The 21,256-nt window shown below is 48.5% G+C and overlaps 1 protein-coding gene across 1 annotated transcript in view; it reads left to right on the top strand.

Moving 5' to 3' along the window:
* Positions 1 to 21,256, top strand: part of TSPAN9 (tetraspanin 9) — a 102,258-nt gene that overhangs the window by 7,833 nt on the left and 73,169 nt on the right. The window contains exon 2 of the mRNA XM_081331353.1: positions 21,081 to 21,149. The gene's annotated coding sequence lies outside the window, so the exon portion shown is untranslated. The remainder of the gene's footprint in view (positions 1 to 21,080; positions 21,150 to 21,256) is intronic.

Below are 21,256 nucleotides of genomic sequence, written 5' to 3'. Positions count from 1 at the left end.
GACGCTCCGGCCACGAGCGCAACTTCCCGGCCACCTTACGGAACTCCCTCACATACTCCAGCGCAGACCGACCACGCTGCCGTAGAGAAAGGATGTCGGCTTCGGCCCGCTGCACCCGCGAAATGTCCTCGAAACGGGCCCGCAACGACTCCAAAAACAGGCCAACATCCCCGAGCTCCCGAGCACGGTCAGTGTATAAATCGGCTGCCCAAGCCGCTGCCTCCCCTTGCAGACAAGCTGTTACTGCCACCACCATGGCTCGCTGGGACACGTAGGCCTGGGCATACTGGTCCATATGTCCTATCACCTGACCCAGGAACATTGCCAGGCGGTCAGGGTGGCCATCATAAGTAACTGACAAAGGTGGAGGTCCCCATGCCACTCCGGGTCCCCACGAAGCCACTTGCGGGCCCAGCACAGGTGAGGCTCCAACTAGCCGTGATGTCGACTGCCCAGGCCTGTCGTCCGTCCCTGACCACACCCTTGCAGCACCTCGCCCGAGGCCTACAGGAGCAGAGCCCTCACAAGGCAGGCCCAGACCGGGTTGGTTCAGGTGGGATGGCGCATCCAAAGGCGGGGCCCCAGCAGGGGACCATTGGCCCGGTTCCTGGCCACCAGCTTCCCCGAACCTGGTTCGCAGGATGTCCATGGTCTGGTTACCAGGGGTGGTGGAATAACTCCACTCCTCCCCCTCGTTCTCCCCAAGGCAGCGCTCCCTCCATACCGACGAAGGCCCCCTCAGCCGAGGTTCGTGGGCCTCCTCGTATCCTCTTTGGCCCAGGGCAAGGCCCGGTCTCCTCCCTCTGCCGTGGCTCTGGGCCCCTGCCTCCCTTGGCTCCACCAAGCGATCCTCGAGCAATGATGGCTGCAGCCTAGGCCGAACCGCCGGGAGCACGACCTCTCCCATGTCCATTGTTCTGGGGGAGGCTACATCAGCCCCGGCCCCCATCCCAGGCCCGACCTCCTTCTCCGAAGCAGCCGCCGAGGCGGGCCTCTGCACTCCCTCCGCCATACAACTCACCCGCTTGTCGCTCGGAAGGGAAAATGAGAGGGTGAGCAACGCTGGCTTTCTCTCAAACCTCGTCCGGAGAGCAGGGGAATCAAGCAACCGAGACGAAAGCTGAGGTTCCAAAAGGGTTTAATGAGCAAAACAAACGATCTTCCAACGGAACAAAGCCAGCGTTGGCTGCTACCTGCATCCAACGCTGCTAAATACCTATTGCAGGTACACACCCACGCCCCACCCGGTCGCACCCACCCCCGCCCATCTCCTACTTAACCCCTGTTTCTCCTGAACACCCCCCCTTTTGACACACCCGCCACCCAGCACCCTTCACCTCCCAGCTGATTTCCCTCGCGCACACTCGTCCCGACGCCGCTCGACGCCACCCCCACACCCGTCCCTGAACCTGGCAGTCCAATACAGCTTCGCCCTGCCGCTTGCCGTCCCGACGCCCAGCTGGCGAGCCCCCAGTCCTCTTGCGGTGGAAACGGGTTCCGCGGCCGTGGGCCCCCTCCACCAGCACCGCGAAGGCCGAATCACAAGCCGGTCTAGGCCCAGGACCCTGCAAGGCCACCGTAGCCGGCAGGGCTGGGCCGGGCTGCACGACGCATGCGCGCAGCGCAGAAGCTCCAGCTGGCTCAGCGTGCACGGGTGAGGAAGCGCGGATATCAGCCGGCCGTTGTCGCTGCCGCAGCCGTTGGACGTCTGTGCCAGGTGAGTGTCGCGTCTGTGGCGCCGCTGGGCGTAGCGCCCACGAGGCGCGACAAGAGGTTTCCAAGCTGAGCCGTGCTGGCTCAGGAATTCTGGGAGTTGAAGTCCACGAGTCATAAAAGAGCCAAGGTTGCCTACCCCTGCCCTAGGCCTAGACCGCTTTATGACTGGTGGACTTCAACTCCCAGAATTCCTGAGCCAGCCATGCTGAGGGAAAAGGGAGAGGTTTCCAAGCTGAGCCATGCTGGCTCAGGAATTCTGGGAGTTGAAGTCCACGAGTCATAAAAGAGCCAAGGTTGCCTACCCCTGCCCTAGGCCTAGGCCGCTTTATAACTTGTGGACTTCAACTCCCAGAATTCCTGAGCCAGCCATGCTGAGGGAAAAGGGAGAGGTTTCCAAGCTGAGCCATGCTGGCTCAGGAATTCTGGGAGTTGAAGTCCACAAGTCATAAGAGTCAAGGTTGCCTGGCCTAGGCCTAGGCCGCTTTATGACTTGTGGACTTCAACTCCCAGAATCCCTGAGCCAGCCATGCTGAGGGAAAAGTGAGAGGTTTCCAAGCTGAGCCATGCTGGCTCAGGAATTCTGGGAGTTGAAGTCCACCAGTCATAAATAGGAGCCAAGGTTGCCTACCCCTGCTCTAAAGCCATCTTCGCTCCAATCTGACTACTAAACGAATTAAAAACAGATTGCGCCCCTGGCTAGCACCGTGTTGAAAGGGCAGCGTGCAAGACTCCTCCAGGCAGGAGGAGGCAAGGCGTGTGGCATTTTGCTCCCAGAGCACGAGAACCCTCTACAGCTGCAAAACAGCTGTATTAACCCTCCCCCAATCTTTCCATGCTCGGCAGCCTGTATATATAAAACCAGCCGCTTTCCTTTTTCCCGAAATCAAAAGCGAAAATTCTGTCTGCAGCCTTCCCGCTATTTACGAAAGAGGTTATGCCATCGAAGCATAAAGGAAGGTTAGTTTGACACGACAAATCTGATTTCCAGGAATCCATGTTTTACTTTCAGAAGAACTGACAGATTTCTTTCCGGTTTGGCCCTAGCATTTGTTGAAGTACCTACAACAGCGGTCCACTTACCGACCGTTTGAAGTTACAACATCACGGGGAAAAAGTAGCTTAGGACCGTTTTTCCACACTTAACGACCGTTGCAGCGTCCCCAGGATCACGTGAGCAAAATTCGGACGCTTGGCAACTCACTCGTATTTATGACGGTTGCAGTGTGTCCCAGGCTCACGTGATCCCCTTTTGCGACCTTCTGACAAGCAAAGTCAAGGGGGAAGCCAGATTCATTTAACAACCGTCTTACTAACTTCACAACTGCAGTGAGCTTAACGGTCGTAAAATGGGGCAAAACTGCCTTAACCAATGTCTCGCTTAGCAACGAAAATTTTGGTCACACTTCGAGGACTTCTCTGTATCGGTGTGCAGAATTCACGCAGCCAAATACAGTAGCCCAGCTGTTTTTCATATCAATTGGCGACACGCAGACGTAGTTGTATAACACCTACGACAAAATATTGCATTAAAAGCAGAAATGCTTGAGAGCTGGGTGAGTGGCGAGGAGGTTCTTGAAAAGCCACCGAATTGAAATTCCTCTTAAGAGACTCAGTCAAGGAAGAAAAAAAAGAAATCTAATTTGGCATTCTCTCCAATTATTAGAACTAGATAAAACTTTGCTTCAAGCTGTTATTTTCTCTTAACTGAAGTCCATATATTAAAAGCCGGTGAGGCTCCTGGCGAGTTGTTTTTCTTCTAAATGACATAAAAACTGTTTTTAGTCTAATTGAAGAGTTCCAAGCAAAAGAATTAACTGCCGTCATCAGGCAAAAGGGATCCTGCAAATTGATGGCTCAGCTAATTGAAAGTTCTTCTTGGTTAGGCTGTCACCATTCCATTTATGTTGTTATTGAGAGTGAAGAGAAGAACCGCGTTGGAAGGGACCTTGGAGGTCATCTAGCCCAACCCCCTGCTCAGGCAGGAGACCCTATCCCATTTCAGATAAACGGCTGTCCAGTCTCTTCTTGAAAACTTCCAATGTTGGAGCATTCACAACTTTTGGAGGCAGGTTGTTCCACTGGTTAATTGTTTTCAATGTCAGGAAATTTCTCCTTAGTTCCAGGTTGCTTCTCTCCTTGATTAGTTTCCATCCATTATTTCCTTTTGGTGCTTTGGAAAATAGGTTGACACACACACCCCTTCTTTGTGGCAGCCCCTCAAATATTGGAACACAGCTACCATGTCACCCCGATCCTTTTTTTCAGTAGACTAGACCTACCCAATTCTTGCAGCTGTGGTTCTTATCTTTTAGCCTTCATTTCCCCACCCAATTCCCCCTGGATCACCTTTGTCGCTCTTCTCTGCACACTCTCCAGAGCCTCAACATCTTTTTTTAAATATTGTGTCCATACCTATTAATTAAAAAAAATGTCCATACAGAATGGACCTTTTATGTTAAATGCCCGTTCCGTAGTTAATGCTGACTTACATCCACAATTGAGTCTGGAATTATGTAGTAAGTCACGTCAGTCGCTAAGCGGGTTGCCAATATGATCCTGCCCGATTTGGCAACCGTCCTTGCAGTGGTTGTAAAGTGAACGCGGCGGTGGTTAAGCAAACTCCTTGTCCACAATAGATGTTCTTTGCGGGAAACAGGGAGTAAATGGATTTCTGATTAAAACATACACACACACACCATTGTTAATCACAGTCATGGGACTGTGGGATGCAGTGAATGGCTCTCAACCTGGGCCATTTAATAATGATGATGATAATGATGATGTTGATGATGGTGATGTTGGAAGGGACGTTGGAGGTCTGGGATGCACCAGACTTGGATACATGGAAGTAAATAGAATAACGGAATAATACAGTTGGAAGGGACCTTGCAGGTCATCTAGTCCAACCTCCTGCTCAGGCAGGAAATCCTACACCATTTCAGACAAATGGCTGTCCAGTCTCTTCTTGAAAACTTCCAATGTTGGAGCATTCACAACTTTTGGAGGCAGGTTGTTCCACTGGCTAATTGTCCTCGCTGTTAGGAAGTTTCTCCTTAGTTCCAGGTTGCTTCTCTCCTTGATTATTTCCCATCCGTTGCTTCTCGTCCTTCCCTCTGGTGCTTTGGAGAATAGCTTGACTCCCTCTTCTTTGGGGCAGCCCCTGAGAAGGAAGGAAGGAAAGAAGGAAGGGAGGGAGGGAGGGAGGGAGGGAAGAAGAGAAAGCTGTGGTCAGAATGCAGCATTGCAAGCTAACTCTGCCCACTGTCAGCAGTTCGATCCTGACCAGCTCAAGATTGACTCAGCCTTCCATCCTTCCCAGGTGGGTGAAATGAGGACCCTGATTGTTGGAGGCCACAGGCTGACTCTCTAACCTGCTTAGAGAGGGCTGTAAAGCACTGTGAAGCGGCCTATAAGGCTAAGTGCTCTTGCTCTTGCAGCATCCTTGTGTCCATGTGATCGAAATTTGGATGCTTGGCAACCGGCATGCATTTACGACGGGGTCCTGAGGTCACACAATCCCCTTTTGCGACCTTCTGACAAGCAAGGCCAGCAGGGAAGGGAAGCCGTGTTATTAACTTCACCCAGGAGTGATTCCCTTAACAACCGTGGCGAGGAGGCTTGTAAAATGAGGCAAAACTCAACAACTGTCCCACTTAACGCCGCCTCACTTGGGGCTCAGCTGTGATCTAAATAGAGGACGACCTGTTTGTAGCGTGTCTAAATCCTTGGCTCCCCTAAGGGGTCCTTTCTGATTCTTTAAATCCACTGGCTCCATTCTTGGGAATCCTGTAACTGCAGCTCCACCGTTGTATGCTGTGATGTGTGTGTGTGTGTGTGTGTGTGTGTGTGTATTTGGTGTGCCAGTGCGGGGGTTGTGGGAAGCTCCCACCTCATTTGGGTGGGAAGCTGATATTCCCGTCTGCTTGATTAAGGATAAATCTGGGAAGGGAAATACCTTGAACGTTTGTCAGGATGGCGGGATACAAATCAAAAGGGAAAAACAAAATAGCTGGATCTTTCACCCCGGCCTTTCTGTGATGGGAAATGACAGGTGAACAACTCATGGACTTCTGTTCAATTACTGGGCAAAACCAGTAGGTGGAAATAAATATCTACGCTGTCAGATATTATCAGATTGATATCCTTTGGGCTGGATAACCAACGCCTGCATTTTCTCACCGGTAACAGCGGGCGGGGAAAACGGCTTCCTCGGAGCTATCCAAAGAGACGTACCTGTGCGTACTATGTCCGGGGTGTTAAAAAAAAAAAGTAATAAACACGCATATGCGTTTCCTGTAGAAGGGAATGGATGGTGATTGACAGGCGTGGAGCACGGCCGCTTTTCAGGAGCTTCAACGCTTTTAGATCAGTACATTTTAAACCAAGAGCCAGTGGATAAATTTCCTACGTCCTATCCAGTCCTCAGTCTTCCCCAGAGTTCAAGCTGTCGTCTCCACGTCAAGGACCATCCAAAGCATTTATAGCAGAAGACTTTTCGATGAAAATGGTTCGTCTTCTCCTTCACAATCCGCTTCTTAAGGAAGAGTTTGGAAATTTTAGTTTATGCAAGCCACAGAGCTTCCTGTTTGTAGCACATCCGCTATTATGATTATTATTTTTTTAGGAGTTTTGGGAAGAAAGCGGTCCATTCTGGGTTTTCATTCCTATCTCCTGCGCATCTCGATGTGAAGGGAGGCCTACATCATTTATAGGCTGAAGTCCCCGAAGAGTTACAGCTTTCTTGTAGCGTAAACAAACATTTCATTGCAAACTCGTCTTCTTCTTTTTTTTAAAAAAAAAGCAAAAAAAAGTTGCAAAAAGAGCCAGGCTAAGTTTCAGTTACAAAGCACAACAGAACAACAGTGGAGATCTTTGTAAATTCTCACACGAAGACCAGGAGGGTGCCTTCATCAAACACAGTTTCTCCGAAGGCTACAATCACATGTGGCTTAATAATGCTGCTGCTTCTTCTTCTTTTTTTTCTGTGAGTTTTTCCTTTGATAGCATCTGAGAAGAGTTGATTGACCGAACGCTTCAAAATATCGAACAATAGATGCTTGTCCAGAAATCCTGGCTTAGAGTCAGCTGGTACCAGCCGTTTGTTAACGAGAAGACCAAGTCAAGAAAACGCAGCCTTCAAAAACTTGTTTAATCAGGAAGTCCCCCCCACCCCCGCTGCTGCATCCCCACAGCAAAGGTGCTGAACGTGGCTTAAAAATCAGGAAAAAGATGCTTCAACAACGTTCCTTAGGAAAATCTAGCAAAACTGGCAAAAAAAAATAATCTGGCAAATCTAGACAGCACATTAAAAAGCAGAGACGTCACCCTGCCAACAAAAGTGCGTATAGCCAAGGCTATGGTCTTCCCAGTTGCAATGTATGGCTGTGAAAGTTGGACCGTAAGAAAGGCTGAGCGCCAAAGAATTGAAGCCTTTGAACTCTGGTGCTGGAGAAGACTCCTGCGAGTCCCTTGGACTGCAAGGCGATCAAACCGGTCAGTCCTAGAGGAGATCAGCCCTGACTGCTCTTTAGAAGGCCAGATCCTGAAGCTAAAACTCAAATCCTTTGGCCACCTAAGGAGAAGGAAGGACTCACTGGAGAAGAGCCTAATGCTGGGAAAGATTGAGGGCAATAGAAGAAGGGGACGACAGAGAATGAGGTGGCTGGATGGAGTGACTGAAGCAGGAGACATGAGCTTAAATGGACTCCAGAAGATGGCGGAGGACAGGAAGGCCTGGAGGAATGTTGTCCGTGGGGTCGCGAGGGGTCGGACACGACTTCGCAGCTAACAACAACAAGGAAGCTTCAGCATTTCTTAGGAATGCATCGCTTCCCACTTTGACAGGAATAATCTGCAATTTCAGGCTTTTTAAGTAACCATTATAGTACAGCACTACAGGTGGTCCTCGGGGCTTAAAAACCGCCCAAAATTACTGCGGTGAAGCGAGACACTTGTTAATTGAGCTTTGCCCCCTTTTGTGACCTGTCTTGCTTCAGTTGGGAAGTGATTCACTGCAGATGATCAGTTGGCAACCCGGTTGTTAAGTGAATTTGCTTTCCCCATGGACTCTGCTTGGCAGAAGGTCGCAAAAGGGGCCACTGCGACCGTCAGAAATATGGCTCAGTTGCTAAGCATCTGAATTTTGATCCTGTAACCCTGGGGGGGGGAGTGTGTGTGCTGTAACAGCCGTAAGGGTGAAAAACAGTCAGAAGTCATTTTTTCCCCAGTGCAGTTGTAACTGAAGGGTCACTAAATGAATTGTCAAGGACGATCTGTATCCATAGTTGAAAATGTACCCCAAACCCCCCAACAGTCCTGAAGGGAAAAACAGTGTTAGGAAATTCAAGGTTGGCTGAATTTATGAAGGGGAGGAAAAAATGGAAAACGAAGACAGACGGCGGCGTTCCAAAATTTGACAGGAGTATATACTTAAAGCACCACTGAATTAATCTTTTCCATTATTACTACTTTCCTAACCATCCCACGAGCCTTTGGAAGTAGCAGAGACGATGCAGCGTGTAGTAGAGGACAGTAAGCAGAAGAAATTGGAGAAGAGGATAAAATTAATTTGTATCCAGCCCACTCCTACAGCAATACCCTGTTTACTATCTGGCACACAGCTGTGTTTTAACGGCTTCCATACACCGATTCGAAATTGCTCTCTTTCTTTGTCCCCCTTCCCTTTTTTTGAGGGATCTTGTTAGCTTCCATTCGTATTCAGATCCTCACTCCCCTTTGCATGGCGGAGCCTCTAACATTTGCTGCAAATCTTTCCGCTCTCACCAACGACACGGTGTCCGCTACACCCGCGTTTCAAATCCCTATCCAAGCCGCTGCTACGTTCATTCATCACCAAGCATCTTTCCACGTATATCATAAATACATAATAAGCAGCCAAGGGGACGTGGTGCATTCTCCTCGCCTGACTCCTTGGAGCAGTTATTAAGCATTCTGTCTATTCTTGCACAAGGTTTATTCTGCGCACAGAAGGCAGGACAAGAAGCAACGGCGGGGTGGGGTGGGGTGGGGAATTAATTCAGGAGAGAAGCAACCTAGAACTAAGGAGAAATTTCCTGACAGTGAGGACAGTTAACCAGGGGAATGTCTCTGGAGATTTTTGGTCCTCCGGCTCACGGTTGTCCCAAAGGTGTTTTTTTTTTTCTTCAGGAGGCAACTGTGGACTTTCTTGTTTTTACTTTGGAGATGTTTCTCTTCTCCTCCCAGAAGCTTTTTCAGCTCTGACTGGATGGTGGGGAAGGGAAGGATTTCTGCTCCTTGCAGACAGAGGTAATTTGCATTCTTTTTTAGAGAGTCGTTGAGGCCACTTGGAGAAGGCTCCACACCCATTTGCACCACTCGGGTGACGCTGAGGACACAGGTGAACCTCCAAGCGGCCTCAGACGACTCTCTAAAAGAAAGCAAAGGGCCAGCTGTCTGCAAGGAGTATAAATCCTCCCGTTTCCCATCATCCAGTCAGAACCTGAAGAAGTTTCTGGTACGAGAAGCGAAAGGTCTTCAGAGAAAAACAAGAAAGTCCGGTTGCCTCCTGAAAAAAGCACCTTTGGGATAACCAGTGGAACGGCTTGCCTCCAGATGTCGTGCCTGCTCCATCACTGGAGGTTTTCAAGAAGAGATTGGACCGCCATTTGTCTGAAACTGCACATAGGGTCTCCTGCCTGAGCAGGGGGCTGGACTAGAAGACCTCCGAGGTCCCTTCCAGCTGTGTTGTTCGGTTATTCTATTTACTTCCCTGCATCCAAGCCTGGTGGCATTCGTCAAGCAACATTCTGCCCCCCCCCCTGCCTGTCCCATAATGCAAAGCCTGAAGGTTTTATTGCGCACTTATCTCCAAGTCAGGATACATACAGTCAATCCACTTTCTCCCATCCTGTCATTTCTCGTTGGCTTCTGAAGAAAACGCCACCTTCGCCCACATACGGTGCGCGCTGCCTTTTGCAAATGGATGCTTTGCAGGTTCTTTTCTGCAGAATTGTGCCGTTCGCTTCCTAGACACCGTCAGCCAAGCGATCCGTGTCCCTTTTTGCCTTCACTCTTGTTAACCTTTTTTAACAGCAGTTCTTCCACTTGTTGGGTGAGAATGCAATCTTTGCACCTCTCTCTCTCTCTCTCTCTCTCTCTCTCTCTCTCTCTCTCTCTCTCTCTCTCTCTGTGTGTGTGTGTGTGTGAAAGAGGTCGCCCAGCCATTCCCTGAGTAAACCGTACCCATATCTTTACATGTGTCTATTCTATCACTTACGCCTGTAGCTTTGTTATTTTTCAATATCTTTGCCTTCTTCCTTTTTCAATTTCTTCCTGGACATTATTTTCATTATTTGCTTCGCTTCTGTTCTTGGACAACCCCCCCCCACCCTCATTCCTGCCCAGAACTGTACAACATGCCTTCATGGTTTCTTTCCCCCAAACCTGGTTTTGCCTCTTCCCCCACTTCCAAAACAAGTCTCTGGAGTAGTTTCCATCCGTTGCTTCTTCTCCTGCCTTCAGGGTCTTTGGAAAATAGGGTTGACCCCCCCTCTTCTTTGTGGCAGCCCCTCAAATATTGGAATGCTGCTGTCATACTACTACTTTTTTTCCACCAGACCCCACTTTACACACACCCAATTCCTGCAACTTTTCTTTGTATGTTTTAGTCTCTAGGCCTTTCATCGTCTTAGTTTCTGCTCTCCGCACTTTTTCCCCCAAAGTCTCAACATATTTTTTTTACCTTGTGGTGACCAAAACTGGCTGGAATATTCCAAGTGTGGTCTTACTAAGGCTTCGTAGAGCAGTATTAGTACTTCACGTGATCTTGATGCTATTATCCCTCTGTTAATGCATCCTGGGATTGCGTTGGCTGTTTTGGCTGCCGCCGGACACGGCTGGCTCATATTTAAACGATTGTCTACTAAGATTCCAAGATCCATCACACAGCTACTGCTGTCGAGTCAGCTTTCACCTCATCTGTACCTGTAGTTTTGGTTATTTCTTGCCTAAATGTAAGACCTTACTTTTCTCTACACTGCATTTTATTTTGCTCGGGACGACAGGCTAGTTAACAACAAGTTTATTTAGAGCAAGACAACATTGAATGACTTGTTCGGCTTTTATAGCCGACAGCTGGTCGCGAGGACCAATCAGCAGTGTTTGTTTTGGCGCCGTGTCAGACGGGGACCAATCAGCGTCGTCTTCTTCTGACAGCTCCGGCTTCCGCGTGGTGTGGTGTTTTGACAGCCGCGAGCTGTCAGTGGTTGCGCCTGCGCAGTGCGGTGGACGCTTTGACAGCTCAGGCTTCTTCACGGTCCGGAGTTTGACAGCCGCGAGCTGTCAGTGGAGGCGCCTGCGCAGTGCGGGGAACTTTGACAGCTGTCAAAGTTCCCGCGTGTATTCCTGTCAAGCGGCTTTACTTAAATACCTTGGCGATGCCCTAATATTTATACTTGTTAACATATGTACACCTCCATTGAAGAATGTTTACATATACAATACACCCCTTACCCCTCCCCTGGTGCGTTTCTTTCCTCTTGGATGTTTGAACCAGCCCATTGATAGTCTTTTAGATAGGTGGGTGGTTTCCGATTCCTGGTTGATCGGCGAAGGGGCGGTGGGTGGTCTGGGTCTAGTTCTTCATTTTGATGTTCAACTTCCTGGTTTGGGATAGGCAGCATTTCCGGTGGGGGTTGTACGTCGGCACTGGTTGGTTGCTCAGCATTGTGTGGCGGTTGTCTGGGTCTGAGCTGGTCAATATGGCGGCGTATGTTGCCCTGTGCCTGCGTAGCTATAAGGTATGAGATGGGCCCTGTTTGTTTTATTACAGTCCCTTGGACCCACTTGTTTTTATCTGTGTATGATCTTGCCCATATTAGTTGACCAGGGTTAAGTGTGCGGCCGGGGTGGGGGTGTTGTGGTTCTTCTGGGTATGTGTCGGGGTGCAGTCTGTCGAGACGTGTTATTAGCCTCCTTCCCCATCTTAATTCCGCTGGTGATTTGCCGGTTGTGGAGCATGGCGTTGTGTGTTGTGCTAAGAGGAACTGGCTGATGCGCCTCTGCCAGTTCCCTTTAACGAATTTTTTTAATGCTTCTTTTGTGGATCGTACCATAATTTCAGCCATCCCGTTTGACGATGGGTGGAACGGCGCCGACGTGACCAGCCTAATACAATTCCTCGTAGCGAAGATCTGAAATTCACGAGAGGTGAATTGAGGTCCATTGTCGGAAACTATGGTGTCAGGTAGGCCGTGAGTTGCGAATATTTTCCGTAAGGCTTGAATAGTGGCTGCGGACGTTGTTTTCCTAAGGGGCGTGACTTCCAGCCACTTGGAATAGCTGTCCACTGCTATTAAGAAACTTTGGCCCTGGATAGGCCCTGCAAAATCTATATGTATACGTGACCAGGGGTTCCTTGTAGTCTCCCATTTATGGATCGGGGCCTGGGGGGGTTCCTTCCTGGTCTCCTGACAGGTATAACACCCACCCACATACTTTTCAATGTGTTTATCTATGCTAGGCCACCACACGTAACTTCTAGCCATTGCTTTCATTTTTACAATTCCAGGGTGCCCTTCATGTAAAATGTGTAATGTTTGGTCTATGTTTTCCTCTGGTATGATGACCCTATTTCCCCATAGCAGGCATCCTCTATGTGTTGAAATCTCGTTTTTCCTATTATAATAAGGTTGGAATTTGGGTTGTGGGTTTTGAGCTGGCCACCCAGTTGTGGCCCATTTGAGGACTCTGGCAAGTATTTTATCTTTTGCTGAATTAATAGCTATTATGTTTGCAGTCAGGGGGCATTCAGGAAGTTGAGAGATTGCTAAAATTTGGCTGGCTGGGGCTGGATCTGAGTCCCTGGTTTGTATGGGCAGTCTGCTGAGACAGTCAGCATGTCCCAATTCCTTACCTGGTTTATGTATTAGTTGATAAGAGTAGGCTGCTAAGAACGTTGACCATCTTAAGATTCTCGGAGAGAGAATTTGTGGTGTAATTTTATTCCAAGTAAATATGCCTAGCAGGGGTTTGTGATCTGTAAATATCGTAAATGGTCTTCCATACAGATAATCATGAAATTTTTTGACCCCTGCTACTATCGCTAGGGCTTCCCTGTCAATTTGTGCATAGTTTCTTTCAGCTTTGGTCAGAGTGCGAGAATAGAAGGCTATGGGTCTTTGTGTGCCGTCCTTGAATAGGTGACTTAAGACTGCCCCAATTCCGTAGGGAGAGGCATCGCAAGCGATGCATATTGGGGTGTCTTCTCTGAAAAGGGTGATGGTTGAGCTTTGACAGATAATCTTTTTTAACGATTGGAAACTATTTTCATGTTCCTTGGTCCAGGACCAAGTTGTACCCTTGTCGAGGAGCCTATGGAGAGGCTCTGCAATAGTGGCTTTGTGGGGAATGAAAGCATGGTAAAAGTTTAACAGTCCCAAAAAGGATTGAAGCTCTTGCTTATTCCTAGGGCTGGGTGCGGTTTGAATAGCCCTTAGTTTCTCGGAGGTGGGGTGGATGCCCTGGCTATCGATTTTATACCCTAGGAATTCTGTAGAAGTGACTCCAATGGAGCACTTTTCCCGCTTAAGTTTGAGACCGGCTTCTCTGAGCCGGCTCAGCACAGCTGACAGCCTGTCAGCTAAACTAGCTTCATTTTCTCCGGCGATGAGAACATCGTCGAAATAGGGGCAGACCCCGGGTATTCCTTTCAGGGTCTTTTCCATGATACCCTGGAAGATACCCGGGGCTGCAGATATGCCGAACTGAAGCCTCTTAACTTTAAAAGCACCGCGGTGGGTGACAATAGTTTGCGCTTCCGCGGTGTCGTCTGTGACAGGCAGCTGTAAATACGCCTGCGAGAGGTCAAGCTTGGCGAAAATGGTGCCAGAGCGGATGGAAGCAAATACGTCCCTTACCGCTGGCACCGGGTAAGCATGGGGGCTGAGGGCTAGGTTGACTGTCGCCTTATAGTCAGCGCATACTCTCACTTCGCCATTAGGTTTGATTGGGGTGACAATAGGGGTCTCCCAGGTTCCCCCATCTGTTGGCTCCAGCACCCCTAGACTCACGAGTCGGTCAAGCTCGTTTTCAATTTTTTCTTTGAGGGCAAAGGGTACCCTCCTAGCTCTTATTTTAATTGGTTGGATTGCTGGATTTAATTGCAGGGAAATGGGGGGACCTGTATATTTCCCTAAAGTGCCCTCGAAAACGTCGGCGTACTTTTCGCAAACGGCTTCCAGGCTGGGTGTTTGAATGGTATTAACCCCTGATAAGGCGATGCCTAGTGGAGTGAACCAGTTAAGCCCTATCAAGTTGGTACGGTTCCCTGGCGTAACTAAAACCTCCAGGGTGCCTTTGAACCCCTTATACTGTACAAGGACCTTGGCTTTCCCTTCCAACGGAATAGGGGTTTTCTGGAAGTCTGCAAGGTGAACCTGAGTTTGTTTCAGGGGAATTTGTCTTCGGCCTTTCTGACAGATCTCCTGATAGGTAGTTAGCGAAATTAAGGAGACCGCTGACCCTGAATCCACCTCCATGTGGCAAGGCACCCCCTGAATTCTGACCCAGACCTTAACCTTGGAACTTATGCAGTTTACCCTATCGATTGTCTCAACCCGGTTGCCTGGTGGGGTTTCCCTGTTGGCCTGGGCAGCTGGCCTACCTGGGGGGTTTGCCTCCACCTCATTGACGTTGTCCCGGCCCTTGCTGCGGCACACCGGCTTGATGTGGCCAGTCTTCCCGCAGTTGTGGCATTTTGCGTTCCTAAAGCGGCAGCTTCCACGGGCATGGTTGCCCCCGCAGCTGGCACAGGCGGCTCGTTGCACGTAACGCGGGGGTGGCGGTGGAGGGTCCCTGACTCCTCGGCGGTCCGACGTTTTTCCCCTCCTCGGCTGTCGGTGCTCCATCCTGCGCTGTAGGGCTTCTCCATCGGTGAAATCTACCGACTCTCCGCTGTCGCTGAAGGTTGCGCTTTCCTGGTAGACGGTCGCCGGGGTCTCTGGGGTCGTGTTCGTCGGCTTCTTTTTGTGGCTGTGTTCATATGCCATGATCTCCCTGGTCAGCTCAGCCAGATTCATGTCAGGTTTGGACGTCAGTTTTTTTTGTAGCTTCTCGTCCCTCAGACCGATCACCACCTGGTCCCTGATGCGGTCTTCCAGGTCGGGGAAGCAGCAGTTCCGCGCGGCGTGTCTGACCCCGGCGATGAACTCGTTGGCGGGCTCGTCCTGCCGTTGTTTCTTTTGTGCGAATTGCACCCGCCAGTACAGTTCCGAGCGAGCCGGCATGTAGTACTTGTTCAGCTGGTCCACCAGGTCCGCGTAGGAGACGTCCGTGATGGGCACTGGGCTGAACAGCCCGACGGCTGCGTCGTACACCGGGGGCCCGCTGATGTACAGCAGGGCGGCGGCCTTTGCTCGGTCGTCAGTAATTTTACTGACGAGGAGAAATCCTTCAACTTGGCCGAGGTGTGATTGCCATCTCTCGGGATGGCGGGTATCAAACTCCCTCACACGGCCGAAGTTTGCCATGTCGTCCGGTCCTGGGTTGCTCCGATGGAAGTTAAAACTTCCGTGTCAGCTCTTGCCGGGAACTCTCTTCCTCGGCCGTGACTTCAGCTCCGGAGCGATCCCACCTTCGTCGCCAGTGAAGTAGCCAAAGGACCGCTCGGGACGACAGGCTAGTTAACAACAAGTTTATTTAGAGCAAGACAACATTGAATGACTTGTTCGGCTTTTATAGCCGACAGCTGGTCGCGAGGACCAATCAGCAGTGTTTGTTTTGGCGCCGTGTCAGACGGGGACCAATCAGCGTCGTCTTCTTCTGACAGCTCCGGCTTCCGCGTGGTGTGGTGTTTTGACAGCCGCGAGCTGTCAGTGGTTGCGCCTGCGCAGTGCGGTGGACGCTTTGACAGCTCAGGCTTCTTCACGGTCCGGAGTTTGACAGCCGCGAGCTGTCAGTGGAGGCGCCTGCGCAGTGCGGGGAACTTTGACAGCTGTCAAAGTTCCCGCGTGTATTCCTGTCAAGCGGCTTTACTTAAATACCTTGGCGATGCCCTAATATTTATACTTGTTAACATATGTACACCTCCATTGAAGAATGTTTACATATACAATACACATCTGGAGCTTCAGCCTATCTTCTGGGGTGTTGTTGTGATTCAGGGTCAGCCTGTGGGTTCGGCAGTTGGGTCGGACGACTCAGAGGAGGAGGAGGGGGGTGTTGAAGACCTTGCTGAGGGGGTTGAAGATCTTGCTGATGAGAGCCCTCAGCCAGGCCCCTCCCACTTGGTCACCACGGAGACCCAGCTGTGTGAGCCTGACAGCGTGGATGAAGATGACCCACAGCTGGCCCTGTTCAAGGACGCCCGACGCAGGAGACAGTCAATCAGGAGTAAATAGAGGAAGGCAATGGGGCTCCTCGGAAAGAGGCAGAGAGAAGCCACGCCCTGAACTCTATATAAGGGGAATGTGTGGGGAGGGCTGGTTTGCTGAAGGCAACCGCTTGGATAGTTCGTGTTTCTTAAAGCTCCTGTTTCTTGGTTTGTCTTGTTCCGTTTGTTTTTGTAGCAATAAATTTGGCAGCCTTAATTCCAGCCTCTTGCCTTCTTGTAAAAGGGGTTGTCCCTGCCTTTTCTGCAGGGCCGGTAGCAGGCTGGTACAGAACAGGTGTTGGCTATTCTTGCCAGGTTAGTGTCATCTGCAAATTTGATGAGTTCTCCTATTCCCGCATCTAAACCGTTTATGAAGATATTGAAAAGTACTGGGCCTAAAACAGAACGTAGACGGGATACCCTACTCTTACTTCTCTCTCCATGAAGATGTAGTTCCATTGAAAACTACCCATTGAGTGCAGTTTGTCATCTAGTTACAAATCCATCTGGTGGTGTTGCTATCTACCCCACATTTTTCTAGCTTAGCAGGAAGGAAGATGTGGTGTAGTTTCTCAAATGCCAGGTATATTTTGTCCATTGCATCCCGCTGATCCGTTAATTTAATCACTTTGTCAAAGAATGAAATACGATTTGTTTGGCACGGTCTGTTTGTGACAAACCCACGTTGGCTTCTGTTAGCAACCATTTGTGGGAAACGCTTACACATAATGCAGCAAAATGTTGCTACTTTTAGCGAAATTAATTTATCTTTATTAGTTGACAGCGCAGGTTTAAATCTATCAAGAGTGTCCCAGAAATTTAAATAAAAGAGAACTAATCAACTGTCCCCATAGAACTGGCAAGACAAAAAAAAACATGGGTTGTGGTTTCTATGGCATCCATATCACAAGACCACTATCAGATTTCGCATAGGGTTTTCCTATATTTCCGTTCCAGGACAGCTGTGGGGAGATCATTAAACCCAGCTAAGGATAAAGCTCGCCTAAATTTGGGGATTGTGACATGATACAAGTATGAGGCTGGTTTAGACACTAAATTCCACTCTGCATTTTCTCCGCTCCTTTTAATTCTGATGTCCTTCTTGTCTCTGACCACATTTTAGGAGAACAAGAGACAAATTCCTTGTGTGTCCAATCACACTTGGCCAATAAATCTATTCTATTCTATTCTATTCTATTCTATTCTATTCTATTCTATTCTATTCTATTCTATTCTATTCTATTCTATTCTATTCTATTCTATTCTATTCTATTCTATTCTATTCTATTCTATTCTATTCTATTCTATTCTATTTTCCTATATTCTATTCTATTCTATTCTATTCCATTCCATTCCATTCCATTCCATTCCATTCCATTCCATTCCATTCCATTCCATTCTATTCTATTCTATTCTATTCTATTCTATTCCATTCCATTCCATTCCATTCCATTCCATTCCATTCCATTCCATTCTATTTTCCTATATTCTATTCCATTCCATTCCATTCCATTCCATTCCATTCTATTTTCCTATATTCTATTCTATTCTATTCTATTCTATTCTATTCTATTCTATTCTATTCTATTCTATTCTATTCTATTCTATTCTATTCTATTCTATTCTATTCCATTCCATTCCATTCCATTCCATTCCATTCCATTCCATTCCATTCCATTCCATTCCATTCCATTCCATTCCATTCTATTCCTACTCTACTCTACTCTACTCTACTCTACTCTACTCTACTCTACTCTACTCTACTCTACTCTACTCTACTCTACTCTACTCTACTCTACTCTTCATTTCTATATTCTGTTCTATTCTGTTCTTATTCTATTCTATTCTCTATTCTATTCTATTTTATTCTAATTCTATTCTATTCTATTCTACTCTGTTCTGTTCTTAATTATTCTATTCTATTCTATTCTATTCTATTCTATTCTATTCTATTCTATTCTATTCTATTCTATTCTATTCTATTCTATTCTATTCTATTCTATTCTATTCTATTCTTTGATTCGATTCTGTATTTCTATTCCATCCTATCCCATCCCATCTTCTGCATCACGCCCAATCTTGATGAAAAAGAGGAGGAGTATCTTCCCCTCCGCCCCCCCCCCCCCGGTCGGCTTTCTATCCCTTCTATGAAGGTTAAGTTAAAAGCAGCGCCACGTCGGAGCACTAAAAAAAAACAGAAACAAAACGAGGCTCCCTGTGCAAAGCCAGGTTTGGGAAAAACGTGATTTCTTTCCCCCTCCTCCACATCCAATACCAAGGGCCAAACTGCACACTAGATGGCAGCCGAGACAGATCCAGGGCTTGAAGCCATGGGAAGCAAAATGTAGACAAAGCTTGTCACATCGACATTTGGACTATTTCATATTTAGGGAAGCCCGCCAGGCATCAGCGAGAGCCCGGGAGGCACTGATGTGTTTTCTGTTTCAGCTGCTCCCAACCACCAAGGCTGGTCAGAGGCACTGGAAGAGGCTGTTTCACTAGGGCCTACTCATTTTATTTTATTTTATTTTTAATCCCATTTATATCCCGCCCTTCTCCGAAGACTCAGAGCGGCTTACAATTTAAAGCACAAATCAAATGTGCTTAGCAATAGCCTTCATTCTATGTATATGCCTGCTTATTAGGGCTTTTGGGGCTCCCCCAAGCGGCATTATTACAAAGTCAGCTTAATTGCCCCCAACAATCTGGGTCCTCATTTTACCTACCTCGGAAGGATGGAAGGCTGAGTCAACCTTGAGCCTGGTGGGACTCGAACCTGCACTAATTGCAGGCAGCTGGTGTTACTTAAGGAGGCATTAGCCCACTGCGCCACCAAGGCTTTTAGCAGGAGGCGAAGCGCTTGCCAGCCTGATGCGCTCTGTCCCCGGGCTGCCACCCCCCCCCCATGGCCCGTCTTCTGCGCATCCATGCGTGCGTGGTGACATTAGGAACAGCAGCGTTGGCGAAGTGAGCAGGCTGCACACACACAACCCCTTCCCAAGCTGACCGGCGGGGCTGTCTCTGGACAGCGGCCAGAGGCGTAGACAGCTCTCTGAATGCTTCCTGCAATCCTGACTTCTTCTGTCGAGAGCCAGGAATGGACTTGTGCAAAATTGCAGAATTGAGTTTGTGCAAAAAAAAAAAAAGGTATGGGGAAAAAAGGAGGGCTATCTGCCTTTTCCTCCCAAAACTGCTTTTTTTTCCAAAGGGCAACTGGATTTTCTTGGGGTTTTTAATAGTACTAATACTAATAATAACAATAATAACAATAACCAACAAAATAATAATAATAATAATAATAATAATAATAATAATAATAATAATAATAATAATAATAATAATAATAATAATAATAATAATAATAATGATGTTGGAAGGGACCTTGGAGGTCATCTAGTCCAACCCCCCTGCTCAGGCAGGAAACCCTATACCATTTCAGACAAATGGCTGTCCAGTCTCCTCTTTAAAAAAATCCAGTGTTGGAGCATTCACCGCTTCTGGAGGCAGGTTGTTCCACTGGTTAATTGTTCTGACTGTCAGGAAGTTTCTCCTTAGTTCCAGGTTGCTTCTCTCCTTGATGAGTTTCCATCCGTCGCTTCTCGTCCTGCCTTCAGGCGCTTTGGAGAACAGCTTGACTCCCTCTTCTTTGGGGCAGCCCCTGAGATACTGGAAGGCTGCTATCATGTCCCCCCTAGTCCTTCTCTTCATTAAACTGGACATACCCAATTCCAGCAACCGTTCTTTATATGTTTTAGCCTCCAGCCCCCTGATAATTTTATTTGTTTGTTTCTTTGCTTTGAAAACTTTCCGCTTCTTATCCAAGAAGCTTTGAAGAAAAGCTTCAGTGTTTTAAACGGAAACGCCTCCCTTCCCCACACCCCCCCGAAAAAAAAAGAAGAAGTCCAGTTGCCTTTCGGAAAAAACACCTTTGGGATAGCCATGACTTGGAGCAAGAGTCCCCAATCGCTGTGCTGTGGCCCGTTTGGAAACGGGTCGTGGAAGTGGCAGGAGAGCGTGCGCGTGCCCGCAGCTCCACTTGCACGAGCAGTGGGCAAGTGCGTACGCCACCACTTGTGTGGCCCCCTCCCCTCTCCCCACTCCCGATGGTCTGCAAAGTCGGAAAAGTTGGGGACCGCTGACCTGCGGCAGGGGTTCCCAACCGCTGGTCCGCGGACCGGTACTGGGCCATGGCATGTCAGCAACTGGTCCGCACAGACAAGCAAAGCCCCATCCGTGGGATGCAGGCGGCACGCGAAACCACGGAACCGGTCCCTGGTGCCCAAAAAGTTGGGGAACCTCTGACCTGGAGGATTGAGAACCTTTATAGACGTATAGCCTTCCTTTTATTTGGATCTTTGGTTATTCAGGTTTTTCCCCCGCGTAGAACTAAAGGTGTAGGGGCGACGTTTCGACGGAATCCCATCCGTCATCATCAGGCTGGTGGCTTCTGCTTCCTTCTTCTGGGAGAAGCATGTGGCTGTTTGTTCCTCTTTTTTAAACTGCCAGAGGGGGTGTGCTCTGATTGGGTGGGGGAGTAAGTGTGTTCTGATTGGGTGGGAGTGTGTTTTGAATGGTGGGTGTGTTCTGATTGGGTGGGGGTGTGTTTTGAGTGGATGGGCTGGTCTCAGCTGCCAGCCTTAGACCTTTTATTTATTTATTTATTTATTTATTTATTTATTTATTTATTTATTTATTTATTTATTTATTTATTTATTTATTCATTCATTCATTCATTCATTCATTCATTCATTCATTCATTCTCTCCCCTTTTCGGTTAGTTTTGTGCTGAGTTTGCACAACACGCCAGCCTAGTCTAAAACGGGTCTCGGCTGTCTGACGTTCATCGTATTGTGGAATGCAGCTTTTGGACTATCGGGATGGACGTGGAGAAAGCCGGCCCTCTCGACTCCTGAGGCTTAACTTATGGCGCAGTCCCAACGTCTCGGTGCTAAAGAGACCCAGAGCTTGCCTGAATGATGCTCACGTGCGTGTGTGGCCTCTTGTGTTGCAGGAGGAGAAGAGAAGACTGCAGCCTTGGGACAAGCTCCATCCCGCGGGACACCAGAAGTGACGTTGCAAGGGGGTATGTTGCCACATTTGCTATCTTTAAGGGGTGCATATGTAGGTTTGGGTGCCAGAACTGGTGGGAGCTCTGACCCCTTTCCAGTTTGGGGTGGGGGCTGCATCTCT

The sequence above is a fragment of the Vipera berus genome (assembly GCF_964194415.1).
Source record: "Vipera berus genome assembly, chromosome: 6".
In the NCBI taxonomy this organism is placed as follows: domain Eukaryota; kingdom Metazoa; phylum Chordata; class Lepidosauria; order Squamata; family Viperidae; genus Vipera; species Vipera berus.
Note: the sequence above shows the minus strand (reverse complement) of the source record. Positions and strands in the feature narration are given on the sequence as shown.